General features: G+C 44.9%; 1 protein-coding gene across 4 annotated transcripts in view; it reads right to left on the reverse strand.

The window, feature by feature from the left end:
* Window positions 1–13,804, reverse strand: part of PAQR3 (progestin and adipoQ receptor family member 3) — a 106,334-nt gene that overhangs the window by 31,276 nt on the left and 61,254 nt on the right. The window lies entirely within an intron of this gene.

Below are 13,804 nucleotides of genomic sequence, written 5' to 3' on the forward strand. Positions count from 1 at the left end.
ATAATTTAGTAAATGACAGCTATGACTGGTTATGAGGTAAAGTAAAATATGTATTGGTTGATCCCTTTCTAATAGCAAGGTAATGTATTTCAATAGGTATTGTGTATTAACTCTTATATTTAGATCAAGTATCGGTCAAACTGTGTGGCTTAATGTAATATGTTTAAGCCAAGTCCAACTGTACACTAAAAGGCCTATTGTAGTGTGTTCAGGCCAAGTCCCATTAGTAAATGTCCTCCTCTTATAGAAATATGGTGATATGAACATGTCCAGTGGGTATTGCGCTCTGGAGGGGCGGCGTCCCGTGCCCTCCGGTCCGACAACTTACCCTCTTAAGCTGGCCACACATCTAAAGATTATCTGTCCAACCAGCCAACTAGTTGATTGGTTGGAATGAAAATCTGGTAAGGAGTACAATCAGCAATTTGCTCCCAAAAGCTGGAAAATGGACCAAAACTGTTGTTTGAACAAATTGTTTAGATCAAACATTTAACAAACTTGTCTGAACGACCATTTTCATCTGTTTTGTGGCATTTAGGAGCAAATTGCTGATCATCATTTACTCCCATACGTTACCATATTTCATTCCAACCAATCAGCTGGTTGGATGTAAGTGGTCTAGTGTGTGGCCAGCTTTAGTCCGGATGGTGTTGGTCTCCTTTCGGTATGTACTCTTCTGTTGATGGTTCTATGTCCTCTCCTGCCTCTGATGGAAGTGTGTGCCCAGTTACACACCCACTATGTGTCCTGGTAGCATTCACCGGTCACGACGAGACTTCCGGCTCCCATGATCTTGTGATGCCCGGCCGTCTGTCACTGCGACCGTCCGCTCAGCTTACCTGGATGATGGCTAGACTTAGGACTGATCAGCGGCAGGACGGATCCTTTTTCTGAGTATGTGCTGAGTTACACACTTCATGGCTGGCTCTGCTTTTAGGTTACTTCCAGGGTGAATCGCGGTGCTGCAAGATTCCCGTGTTTTCTTGCAGTGTTTCAGTGTGTCCAGTGCTTCATAGCAGGAATGCTGTGTTGCACCTGGCAGTTGTTGTGAATAGTCAGTAATTGTGATTAGTCCAACATATAGTGGCTAGAAAGCCTTGCTCAGGGGGACATGCTGTTCGTACCTCCTTTAGTACCTGGCCCTGCGTGACATCACTCACGCTGGGAAGCTCAGTTTGGCAATGTGATGCGACATAGAATTGTCAACAGATTCGTTGGAGTCCTCTGTGTTTAGCATCTGTGAGTTTGTTGCATTGGGAAAGACAGGTTACAGTCTGTTTGACTTTGTGGAAATGTTCACAGTATGGAAATCTCGCAACATGTCATAAGGGATAATTAAATCTGTTGTATTTGGTATGGTATAGTGATGATATCCATAATTATGTTAGTAGGATATGTGCAGTGACTCATAACCTTTTGTGTTCTTTGGTAGTTTGTTTTGCTTGGTTGGCATATGATCTTGCTTTTATTATGAGCACAGGGGCTTGTGTTTCATGCAGGGTAGTTTCCATCATTGGTTTATGATGGATTTCACTTCATTATCTATATTTAATTCCCTAGGAGTTTGTGTTTTTAATGTGAAAATACATCTCAATTATTTTGTATCTAGCTTGCTGGTCAAATCTCCATCCCTCCAGTTTCTCTTGACCTGCTGAATACCAATTATTTTTAACCCTTTAGGGTTACTGTTATGTTCCTGTTTGAAGTGATTAGATAGGCTGTGGATTTCCAAGCCCTTACATATATCCCTTACATATATTTCACACGTGTTCGGCAGTTTTGAGGTTTCTCACTACTCTGCCCGAATATTGTAGCCTGCATGGGCACTCTGCTAGATATATTACCCCCGAGCTATTACATGTGATGTGTTCCCTAATCTTGTATTCTTGCTTCGGTTAATTGGATATGAAGGACTTTATTTTCTTGGTTGCTACTGTGCATGTTAGACATGAGGAATGTATTTAAATCCTGGCTGTACTGTGTGACAACATGTCTTGTATGCATCATTCTTTACCTTTTGGTTTTTGTTTGTCTTCAATCAACGTATCTCTTTCTAGCGCTAGAGCTTTCTTGTAGGCTTCATTTACTAAACTTGGATTGTATTTTTTAGCTATGAACTGTTTCTTCATTTCCTGGCCTTGCTGAATGTATTCACTGTCTAATGTACAATTTCTCCTGACTCTTCTAAACTGGCCTAGGGGGATGCTCCCCAGCCAGTTAGAGTGATGACCACTAGTTGACAGGATGGAACTGTTGATAACTGATCTTTGGTAAGTTTTCGTGTGTATGCTGCATTCTTGTATAAAAATTGTAAGGTCTAAAAAGTTCACTTGTTGACTATAATCTGTCGTAAATACAAGGTTTCTGTTGTTGTTTATGTTTTATGAAGGTTTTGAGGGAGGTCTCTTCCCCCTTCCATATGAAGAAAATGTAACCTATGTATCATCGCCAGAGAACCAGATTTGCAACGAATTCATGCTGTGACCATATGGTACTGTCTTCCCATGTGCTCATAAACAAGTTTGCATAATTCAGTGCAAATCTGGTACCCATAGCTGTGCCTGTGGTCTGTCTGTAGAATTGGTTGTTAAACCAGACATAGTTGTGCTGAAGTATATGTTTAACACCCTCCACTATAAAGTCAATCTGGTCTTTTTTTTTTTTTAGTTCTTCATCTGATTTTAAGATATCCTCAATTGCTCATAGACCCTGTTCATAAATAATTACTGTATAAAGGAAGGCGACGTTGCAGTCCTCCCAAGTTGCAATTTTTAATACTCTTAAAATGCAGTGGTGTCTTGCAGCTAAGGTCTTTGTTGTTTTACGTACAGTTGCAGGAATATGTTGATGTATTGTGATAAATTGGATGTCAATCAGTTGATTCCTGAAATAATTGGTCTGTCTGGTGGTTTGTGGATCTTCTTATGTATTTTTGGAACATAGTAAAATACAGGAATCACAGGATTGTTTGTGGTCTATGAATTGGTGTTCAGATGTATTTAGAATGCCCTTGTTGTACCCTTTACTAAGGAGTTGTCTCAATTCTGATTGATATGTGTTGATGGGGTCTCTGTCCAGAGTTTTGTACGTGTTTTTATCTCCCAGAATTCTATTGCATTCTTCAATGTAGTCTTGCTTATGGAACAACATAATTCCTCCCCCTTTTTCGTCAGGTTTCACTACCAGATCCTTGTTATTTCTTCGTTCAGTCAATGTTGTTTGTTCTGCCTTATTCAGATTGATTTGTCTTTGGTAACTAGTGCCTCACATGTGTCTATAAATGGTCCTCCAAGATGTTGTGGATAAACTTTAGAGGAGGGTTTCAAATCTTAGTGCTTGAAGCAAGACTGGTCCTTTTTTGGTTTATAATCTACCTTACTGTTGTCCTTAGTACTTCTGCAGCATCAACAATGAATGCATGTCAAATTTGTTTGTTTCTGTGTGGATCGAATTTTAAACCTTTGTTCAAGACTGGTTCATGTTCTGTGTTGTGCTCAGATTGAAAATCCCTTTTATTCCTGTTGTCTGTCGGTCTCATGGTGGATCTTTATGTTGGTGTGCCTTCCCCCTCTGCACCCCCGTCTATTGTTTCCAACTTTCTTTTGTTTGAGTTGTATCTTGTTTGGCAGGCTGTGAGGCCTGCTTCTAGGTCTAAAAAAAACAGAACCCCCTTCTGTTTGTGTTTTACTTATGTCTGTTTGTTTAATGTTGTTTGTTGTTGGGGAGTCTGAGTATTTGTGATCCTGCGTCCAATGAAAGTCTTGCTAGGTTCTCATATGTAGTGTCCTCGTCTATACTATATGTTGAGAATGTCTATTGCAGATGCTTCTGATTCTTCCTTAGTATTTTGTACAGTATCAGATTTTTGTGCTGTTTGTTGTGAATCTGGGTCATGAATTTTGATAATTAGGTTGAGTCTCTTGTATATTTGTACCATTAATTTCTTCTGATAGTCCTCACTGCCTTGTGTTTGTCTTTTGCTGTCGTTTAGGTCTGACTTGTTCACTTTAAGTTTCTTTTTTTCCTGCGCCTCAAAATATTGGCTCTTTGTTTCTACTAACGTACTTAAATTTTTTTTCCAATTTGGTCAGTGCTATTTTTTTCTAGTTGTAAAAATTCTTCATCTTTTCTGTATACATCCAATTGTTTGTTAATTTGTTCTACCTCTCGCTCTAGTTTTTTGAGTGTATCTTTGTGTGCATCAATAATTAAGTTCACTAGATTACCTTCTGAATACAGCTATATATTTACAAGACAAATTTCAATAATCATCAATTTTGGATATTATGCTACACAAAAAAGATGAATATTTCATAAGGAAGAAAAACAGGATTATTGATGGTAGATTAGCAAAACACTTATTGGTACTCTTGAGGACAATGAAACTGGGATAACGCACTTAGGGCCTGATTCAGACCCGGTCGCAAGCGCTGAGCGCTTGCGACCAGGTCGATGGTGGCCCAGAGCGCATGCGCACGACGGAGCCAGCTCCGTCATGCGCATATGCGAGACCCGGATAGCGACGGGCAATCCGTCGCTCGGGGTCTCATACCAAAGGGGGAGTGCTGTCGATGTTGAGTGACAGCACGCCCCCTTTGGTGGGCAGGCTGCCCAGACGGAGGCGGTCCCATGAGTTTTCGGCTTTGTTTGAGCCGAAAGCTCTCTGGGGCTTGCGGCCACGAGACCCTGCCACGAGGGTCTCGTCGAAAGCCTGATGGTCGCGATGGTTTTGACCATCATGGTCACCCACAGCTATGCGAGCGGCCAGGAGGCCGTTCTAAAAAATAAAAAAAAAAGACCAACACCGATTCAGAGCGTCTGGCTCTGAATCAGGGCCTTAGACTGAAATTTAAAGACATTAGAAGACACCAAATAGTTGAATTTTAATTATAGAGAACTTCTTTAGATAAGTTATGGATGTTTTAGGTAGCTTTCCAAATCCTTCTATTTCACAGTGTGGAGAACACTATTACTCATATTTCAAACAGGAGGAATTGAAACTGCATTTCTTGAGTTCTATCTGAAAATATTTTTCTTGCATCTGTCCCCTGCTACATTATAGAGTCAAGTTTTACTTGATCCAGCGTACAGAGCTCTGAGACCTCACTTTGCCGACCAATCTTGACCTAAAGACATTCTTATGGTGCGTACACAAAGAGCGATCAGCCAGCAATACGATATCACTGGCAGCTCATCCTGCATCCTCCCTGGTGTGCTGGATGATCGATATCGATCATCCAGCACACCACCAACGATCGCAGGTCCTTATAGTAACCTGCTTGATATCGAGCAGGTTGGCCAGCATGCACGATATCGCTATCGTCCATACATGCCCGCGTGTTGTTGGTAGGGAGCAAAAAATGCACGATATGAACGATATCGTTCAAATCGTGCTTTAAAATCACTATGTGTATACACACCATTGATATCAAAATAAGCAACATGTCAGAGAGAAGACGTGCAGACCTCAGTGATAGAGGGGGTGGGAGAGCCGCAGCTGTGGCCTGCTGCTATAGCAGTCAAAGCCACGCTGGGGGTGCCGATGGCCGGCCGGGGACACTGAGCAGGCAGCCGCACCGGGAGGGGGGGATCACGGAGCCTGTCCGATCACTGCTGGCCACAGTGATCGGGACACAGCAGCAACCGCTAACTTCTATTGAAGGCATGGCTGCCTGCAGCTGTGCCGGGAGGGGGTCCCACTGGGTACCCGAACACTGGCCAACAGTGATCGTGACACACTGGAGGGGAACCTATGTCTGCTGTAGATTGTATTCCAGGTGCTAAAATGCTCTCTGTATTATGTGGGGGACCCAAATTGCAAGATGAGAGAATTGTTACAATCAGATTGCAACAAAGACTACTGCCATTACAAGGTCACAGGTTGCTTAATATGAACATAAAGATTTGAGGTTCTAACAGTATAGTAGCCTAGGGTGACCAGAACCCTTAATTATGCCGTGAGTCCAGGAAAAGAAGCTAAGATGTCACTAATTTGATCATGTACAGTATTTAAAACACTCTCGTATTTACTACTAGCATACTGTACATTAAAAAAAAAAATCATCATTGGTAGAAATATGTAAAGTAATAATGCAAACAACAAAAGGCCATGCTCCGGTTAATTATTTTATGGAGGTTGAGAAGGCTATTATTTCTACAACTCATCGAGCTCATGAATAAGTCACCATTCAGAATTCTATGGCATCTACCACACATTCACAGACATTTGAACTATCCTGAGTCAATACATCTACCTTTGAGGACATGGTAATTGAAAAACAGATCATGCCATGAGGGCAATTGCCAGCTTGAGGAACAGGAAAGGATTTTCTTTTAAGTCTTCATAAAAAAAAAAAAGTGGTAAACCTTCATTGAGTAGCAATTTTTAAAGGACTAGCAAACCACCTCGGCTTTGCACGGGAGCAGTTTCATCTTGCCAAAGTTTCCCTGCATCTCACAACTCCCTGCATCTCACCAGTGTCATCACAACCAACACTGTTGCTGCTGCCTTGCAGCTGGCTGGGGCCCAGCCACTGGGATGTGCTGGAAAGGGCAGGTGGAAAATGAGTGAGAGATTTGTATTGCAGCTACTGTAAGCATGACCAGCAGCATGTCCCCGGGACACCTGTGCATATTTCAGCAGCCTCCATGTGCACCCCTCCCCAGCTGCCAGACACTGCGATGAGCAGTGTCCTCTTTGCACAATGTAGTTCCTGGGCTTCCTCGCCATGGTACCCCTGTCCAAGAACAGCATTGATTTCCATGGGAGCTGCCTCGTGTTCACTGAGGACATGTGGCTGAGCAGGATCACCACCTGCAGGTTCAGCGTGGGGACGAACATCGGAATCCAATCATTACTATCAATGTTTTTTGTTCCGATAGAAGTTTTTACCATTTGATGGTGGCGGTCCACTGTTTGCCACCATCGAAAGGAAATCATTTGATGGTTTTCCGATTTTGTACTCCCTCCCCTCTCCAGGCTGCTGCTGAACAACAGGGCACATTGCTATTTCTGATTGTCTCTTGCTGTTTCAGCACACTGGCCAGTTCCTATACAGCAGCTTGGTGCAATATCTTTTTTTTGTTTTTTCCTCAGACTGTTACACTAAAATCATCACTGCTCAGCTCCCTTTTATCACAGATGAATGGTTCATACACCTAAGCCTTCTGCAACCAACACAGTATAGAGAAGTGAAAACCCCATCTAAATCTGTCCCGTGGTTCAAGAAATTAGCCCAAACAAACAGGCAGATCCCCTAAACCGGGGACTTCTATATAGATATGAGTGATTCATTAGTGGAAATGGTATTCGCTTTTGTTTAAGCAGGCCCTGAAAAATATCCACCTGAATACAATGAAATTATAAATCTCACCTTTGTCCATATTAACTGCCATCAAATAATTTCATGAGCCCTATATCAAACAATTGATTTAAATGTCAAAGACCGTTCTAACCTGGCACTTGTACTTAGTGCTTCCATCAATTACTTAAAGGCTATTTGGACCTATTCATGCTGCTACAACAACTAAGGTACTAGCCATCACTTTTGCAAAGGCAGAGACCCATGCTCTTAGAGCCTCATAACTAGCTTACCAATAAAATTTACACATCCACTTGCAGACATCAAAACGACTGCGCAATTACAACACTGTAATTATGCAGTCGTTTGTCAGTCTGTGATGTGCCTACACTGAACGTACAGTCTGTCAGGGAAGAAGACATATTTGTACGATGATAGATGTCTAAACGACCAACTTGACCGCGGATCCCTGGTCGTTGACAGATAGTTTGAAAATAGTTTAAACTTTTTTTTTTTTCCGATTGAACGATATCATTATCGTTTCATTGCTCAATTTAATCATCTAGTGGATGTGTGTCTTAAGAGTAGACTTGCCTTTGTTAACTCTATGTCTTAGAAGTCCATAGGATCCACATGGATACCATGGGGTGTGTGGTTGGAGTGATCCAGGCACCAGTTAAGCTTTAGCTCCCAGAATGCACTAGTTCTACTCCACATATACCCCAGCCACAGGCAGACCGTTTTGGAGCAGGATAGAGGAAAGACAATACGCTCAACACTCTCCCAGAAGTTGAAGGAATCAGTGCTCAAGAGAAAATACCCAATGAGGCCAGGTGTGTCAGGGTGGGCACCCTGTGGATCCTATGGACTTCGAAGAAATAGAATTAACAAAAGGTAGGTCTACCATAACTCTTAATTTCTTCTTCAGGGTCCATAAGGGATCCACAGAGATACCATGGGGGATGTCCCATAGCAGTTTCCCTAAGGGTGGGGACGCTCCTGAGCAGAAAAGAGAATCAGACGCCCAAAAGAAGCATCCTGAGAGGCAAAGGTATCAATGGCGTAGAACCTGAGAAAGGTGTAAACGAAAGACCACATGGCCACCTTGCACAATTATTCAGCAGAAGCGCCACGTCAAACCGCCCATGAGGGTCTCACAGACCGAGTTGAATGAGCTGTAACTGTTGGAACAGGAAGATCAGCTTGCGTGTAGGCCTGAGAAATTGTCATGCGAAGCCATCAAGCCAGAGTCTGTTTGTTAGCTGGCCAACCTCGCTTATGAAAGCAAATCAACACAAAAAATATAATCTGTTTTCCTCAAGGAAGTCGCATGATCCACGTAGATCCGATGAGCACGAACCACATCCTGCAAGCTTCATCTGCAGAAAAGATCAGAGGACCGGCAGGCCAGAACTACAATCTCTTCATTCAAATGGAGCTGGGATACCACTTTAGGGAGGGTACCCAGCCCTGGTACGTAGGGCAGCTCTGTCCGGATGAAAAATCAAAATGGGGAGCGACAGAAGAGCGCTGCTCATTCAGATACACTGCGGACAGAGGAGATAGCGAAGACGCTCTTTCTCCTTGCTGTCAGCCACTTGAGGTCTACGGAGTCCAGAGGTTCAGACGTAGCCTGTAGAGGCCGGAGAACCAAGGACAAATCCCACACAGCCACCGTAGAGATAAAAGAAGGTTGAATGCGGAGAACACCCTGCAAAAATGTTTTAATATCAGACAGACAGGGGAGCAATCCTTCGCTGGAACCAGATTTGACAGAGCAGAAGCCTGAACTGTAAGGGGGGGGGCCAGGCGGAGACCAAGGTCTAACCCAGCCTGGAGAAAAGAAAGCACCTGGGAAACCCTAAAAATTTTAGGGTCGTAGCCTCTGGGGGAGCACCTTTGAAAGTAATAGTGCCAAACTCTGTAACAGATGCGGGCTTACACACCCTGAGCATTGTCTGGACCACAGTGTGAGAGATACCCTTGGCTCTTAAGAGGGAAAACTCAAGAGCCACACTGTCAAAGACAGCCAAAGTAGGTCCAGGTGCAGGCAAAAGCCCTGCGTCAAAAGGTCCTGTTGTACAGGAAGTGGAAAGGGAGTCTCTATGGAGAGACTCCATAGGTCGGTGAACCAATGTCGGCCGGGCCAGGCTGAGGTTATTAGTTCAAGCAAGAAGGTGGCACAGTGATACTATTGAAGTTCCCTCGGGAGGAGGGAGATCGGAGGAAAGAGGTATGCGAGATTGAGATCCCACCTCACTGCCAGGGCGTCCACAAAGGCACCTGAGGGGTCTCTGGTCCTGGACCTGTACCTGGGGACCTTGTGGTTGTGATATGAGGTCTACGTCTGGCAGGCCCCATTTGTCCACCTGGAGTTGAAAGACATTACGGTGGAGGCCATTCTCTGTTGTGTATGTCCTGACGGCTTAGGAAGTCTGTTTCCCAGTTGAGGACTCCGGGCATGAACACTGCCAGGATTGCTGGGAGATGACATTTGGCCCAGACCAGAAAGTTTGCAACTTCTCACATGGCTGCTCGACTTCGCATGCCTCCCTGATGGTTGAGGTATGCTACCAGAGTTGCATTGTCAGCCTTGATCTTTGACCGGCTTGCCCCGGAGAAGGTCTTGCGCCTGAGTGCTCTGTACTCTGCTCGAAGCTCCAGAATGTTTATGGGCAGACTACTTTCCTGAGTTGTCCACAGTCCTTGAAAGTTATGATGACCGATTACCGCACCCCATCTGTGAAGGCTGGTATCTGTTGTGAGAAGTTCCCAGTCTGGAATCCAGTAGGAGTGACCATTATCCAGATGGGACATCTGTAGCAACCATGAGAGAGAAAGCTGAACCTCCGGAGAGAGGATAGTCTGGGACCGGATCAGATGATACTGCCCATTCCACCGGGAGAGAATCAGTTGTTGAAGGGGCCTGGAGTTGAACTGGGCATATTCCACCATATTGAAGGTCGATACCATGGACCCCAGGACTTGCATTGCTGAATGGATACCCTCTGATTGTGGAGCAAGCTGTGCACACGCAAGTGTACAAATCTTGTCTGCTGGCAGAAAGATGCTCTGTATTCGAGAATAGGCGTGTCCCCAGATATCATACGCTGTTTCGAAGATAGGGAGGACTTTTCCCAATTGATGATCCAGCCGTGTGTTTGCAGACAGTTCACGGTCAGCTGGAGATTGCATTGTAACACAACTGGTGAGTGTGCAAAGATTAAGGGGTCATCTAGATATGGCAAGATTCTGACTCCATGACGTCTGAGGTGTGCCGCTATCACTGCCATTATTTTGGTAAAGATCCAAGGGACTGTTGCCAGACCAAAAGGCAGCACCCAAAACTGGTAATGTTGATGCAGAAGAGCAAACCGTAGGAATCTGGATATCTGGCCGACAAAGACTGCTTCACTCGTGGCTTGGCGGTCTTGTACGAACTAGACTGTCTGGGAAAGGACTGTCCTTTTGCCTTACCCTGGGGGCGAAACGACCGAAAAGAGGACAGCCTAGGCTTAGGGGCAGCTGCTGATGGCAGAAAGGCAGATTTTGAGGCTTCCACAGTAGCCACAATCTTGTTCAATTCTGCGCCAAACAGCCTGTGTCCAGAAAAAGGTAAGGATTAGAGTGCCTTCTTGGATCCCATGTTCACCTTCCAGGACTGTAACCAAAGGACCCGGCGTGCGACTACCATAGCCACAGCCGCAGCTTCACCCAAATAAGAGGCACCTTCCTGATTTTGGAAGATGTAGGCCAGTTATTCCCTTGTAGCGTCTGATGGCAGGCTCTCTTCCAGTGCCGCTGCCCATCCCTCAATAGCCATAGCTGGCCTAGTGATAGTGCCAAAAAGCGAGTAGACTGACTTGAGACAAGTTTCTAGCTTTCTATCCGTGGCCTCCTTAAGGGAGGATGTAGACTGTAAAGGCAGCGTAGAGTTTCTGACTAAGCGTGCCACATGCGAATCAACAGTGGGAGGGACTTCCCACTTGGTACACTCTTTAGTATGAGAGGGTAAAAAGACGCTAGTCATTTTGGGAATTGGAACCGCTTGCCAGGAGTACCCCAAGCTTCTCCCTAGAGCTCTCTGTGAGCTATTCTGATTAAGAGAATTCAGGCTTAACCACTTTCTGACGTTTAAACATCGGGGTTTTATGTTTAGGGGCCAGTTCATCGTCCTCTATATTCAGGATTGATTTAACCGCCCTCGCTAAAGCAGGAACATCCATTGTTGATTGACGGTACTCCTCTAGTGCGACTCGCAGAGAGAACTTTGTGCACCATCTGCCTCCTCAGGTGCATCAAAATCCGAAAGCTGGGTAGACGTAGAGAGGATGATACAGTCCGCCTATGTGCTTTGGTGGCTAATGGCCATCTAACCTTTGCTGTGAGGCAGCAGACATTTGAGCCATATTCTGAACTGAGTGGGCATAAACATCCATCCAAGGAGGATGCATAGGGGGTACCGACATACTAGGCTGTAATAGCTGTGGGTACCCCATGGTAGGAGGCAGCATGGGAGTTAAACGATCCACTTGCTGCGTCATAACCTGGGATAAGGAGGACACACAAGGTGGCTTATATACAGGGGCTGGTAAGGTGGACTGGTGAGCAGATTTATAAGGGTTAGCACATAGACCATCCCGTCTGAAATCCTGAGAGGGCAAGCCCGCAAAACTAGATTTGCATGTAACCAGTGCAGGGGGCCTCAGCCTCCTGTTTATTATTGCCTTTAGAAGACATAGAAATAGCCAGCAAGTAGCACACAATAAGTGTCTAGTTAATAATGCAATGTGACACCATTCACAAATACAAGTAAAAGTGAAGTACTAATACCTCTACACACCTGGTAGTTGAGGGTTTGAGAAAGAGCAGCAGGGATAGATATAACTGACAGTCAAAGTTTAAGAGAGTATATCACAACAACAGAGCTAGTACAAGTCACATACAATGCATAAAAATATACATATAATGGGCACTAAATCAATTATTCAAACATCCAAGGGCTGGTAGGATTTTTGCCTACCTCCCCATTGCTGCATCAACCGGCAGGTGCCGCTGGCCTCTACCTGGTCCCCGGCCCCAGCTTTTAACCATCCCGGTGGTCTAGTGGGGGAGCAGACGAACCAGTCACCCCACTACAGCGTCTTCCGGCGGGGTCTCCACTGCCGGAAGGACTGCACAGCACATGATTCCTTGCAAGTGGGGAATTGCTTTACCTGTTCTTCTCCGTATGCCCGGCTGCAGCCCTGGGTCGCCGGGGAAGCAGCTAGCAAAGCCCCACTGGTGCCTGCCAAAATCACCAGACCACTTACTGGTGTTGCGGCGGTGGTAGTTGGAGCAGCGGCACAAGCGCCCATAAGGAAACCTTGCTGCTTGCTAAAATGAACAGAAAAAATAAAATAACTAATAAAATTAAAAGCTTGGGGGTGTTAAAGCAGTCCCCCTGTTACAAAAAGGTACAACTGATCCTGTCCAGTACCAAACAAAAAACTGTGGCTGTAGCTGGGTATATGTGGAGAACCAGTGCATCCTGGGAGCTAAAGCTTGTTTAAACTGTTTGGTGCCTGGATCACTCCAACCACACACCTCTTGGTATCCCTGTGGATCCCCTATGGACCCTGAAAAAGAAATGATAAACTCCTGATAAAAACAATCTTGGTTTATTAAATAAACTAAGACAGGACTTCGGATTCCGGCTTCATGGAGTGAGGACGCAACCTCAGCTCCGCTTACACGCTGCCAGGACGAATCTTTTACAGGCCTTCACAGCCTCCAACTCACCTGGGAAACACCTCGTGGCTGACCATGGACCACTATGTGACCCCGCAACACAGCAGGGACCACTGCCAGCGCGGTAGTAAAAAAGACTTGGCAATATGGCACTGGACACCAGGACAGACACTGTGTCCCCAGCACCCAAGAAGCCTGTGACAGAGAAAGACACTGTCACTCCCCAGGTATGCTGACCACCTGACTCCCCAGTCACATATGGAGAGATAGTAGAGGCCACTAAATCTACCATGACCCCCTTCTTGACACAAGCGGTCGCAGACATATCCCAACAGCTTCAACAACTCTCTCACAGAGTTAAACATGCAGAAAACCAAGTAGTAGCTGCGTTGCACAATATAGATGGACTGAAACGCTCAGTCAAGGAGCTCAAACATGATGGCTATCAGATTTGGAACAAACTAGATGATATAGAAAATCGATCTAGAAGAAACAGCATCAGATTAGTGGGTCTCCCCGAATCGAGTAAAGGTCCATCTTTAGCACACTTGTGCGCAACACTTTGCCCTCCATATTAGGGATTGAGCAGGAATATCAAGATTTGGTGATCAAAAGGGTTCACAGGAATCTACCTGGGAAGAATATAAACTGGATATCACTCACCTAGATTTCGACCCTACTCTATTTTGGATGTTTGGATGACAGCTAAGTCTATACTCAGAGGAAACATTATGTCTTATGTTTCTTCGGCAAATAAAAAATATGCTACTCAA

The sequence above is a fragment of the Taudactylus pleione genome, unplaced genomic scaffold, assembly GCF_031769625.1.
Source record: "Taudactylus pleione unplaced genomic scaffold, aTauple2 ptg000033l, whole genome shotgun sequence".
In the NCBI taxonomy this organism is placed as follows: Eukaryota; Metazoa; Chordata; class Amphibia; order Anura; family Myobatrachidae; genus Taudactylus; species Taudactylus pleione.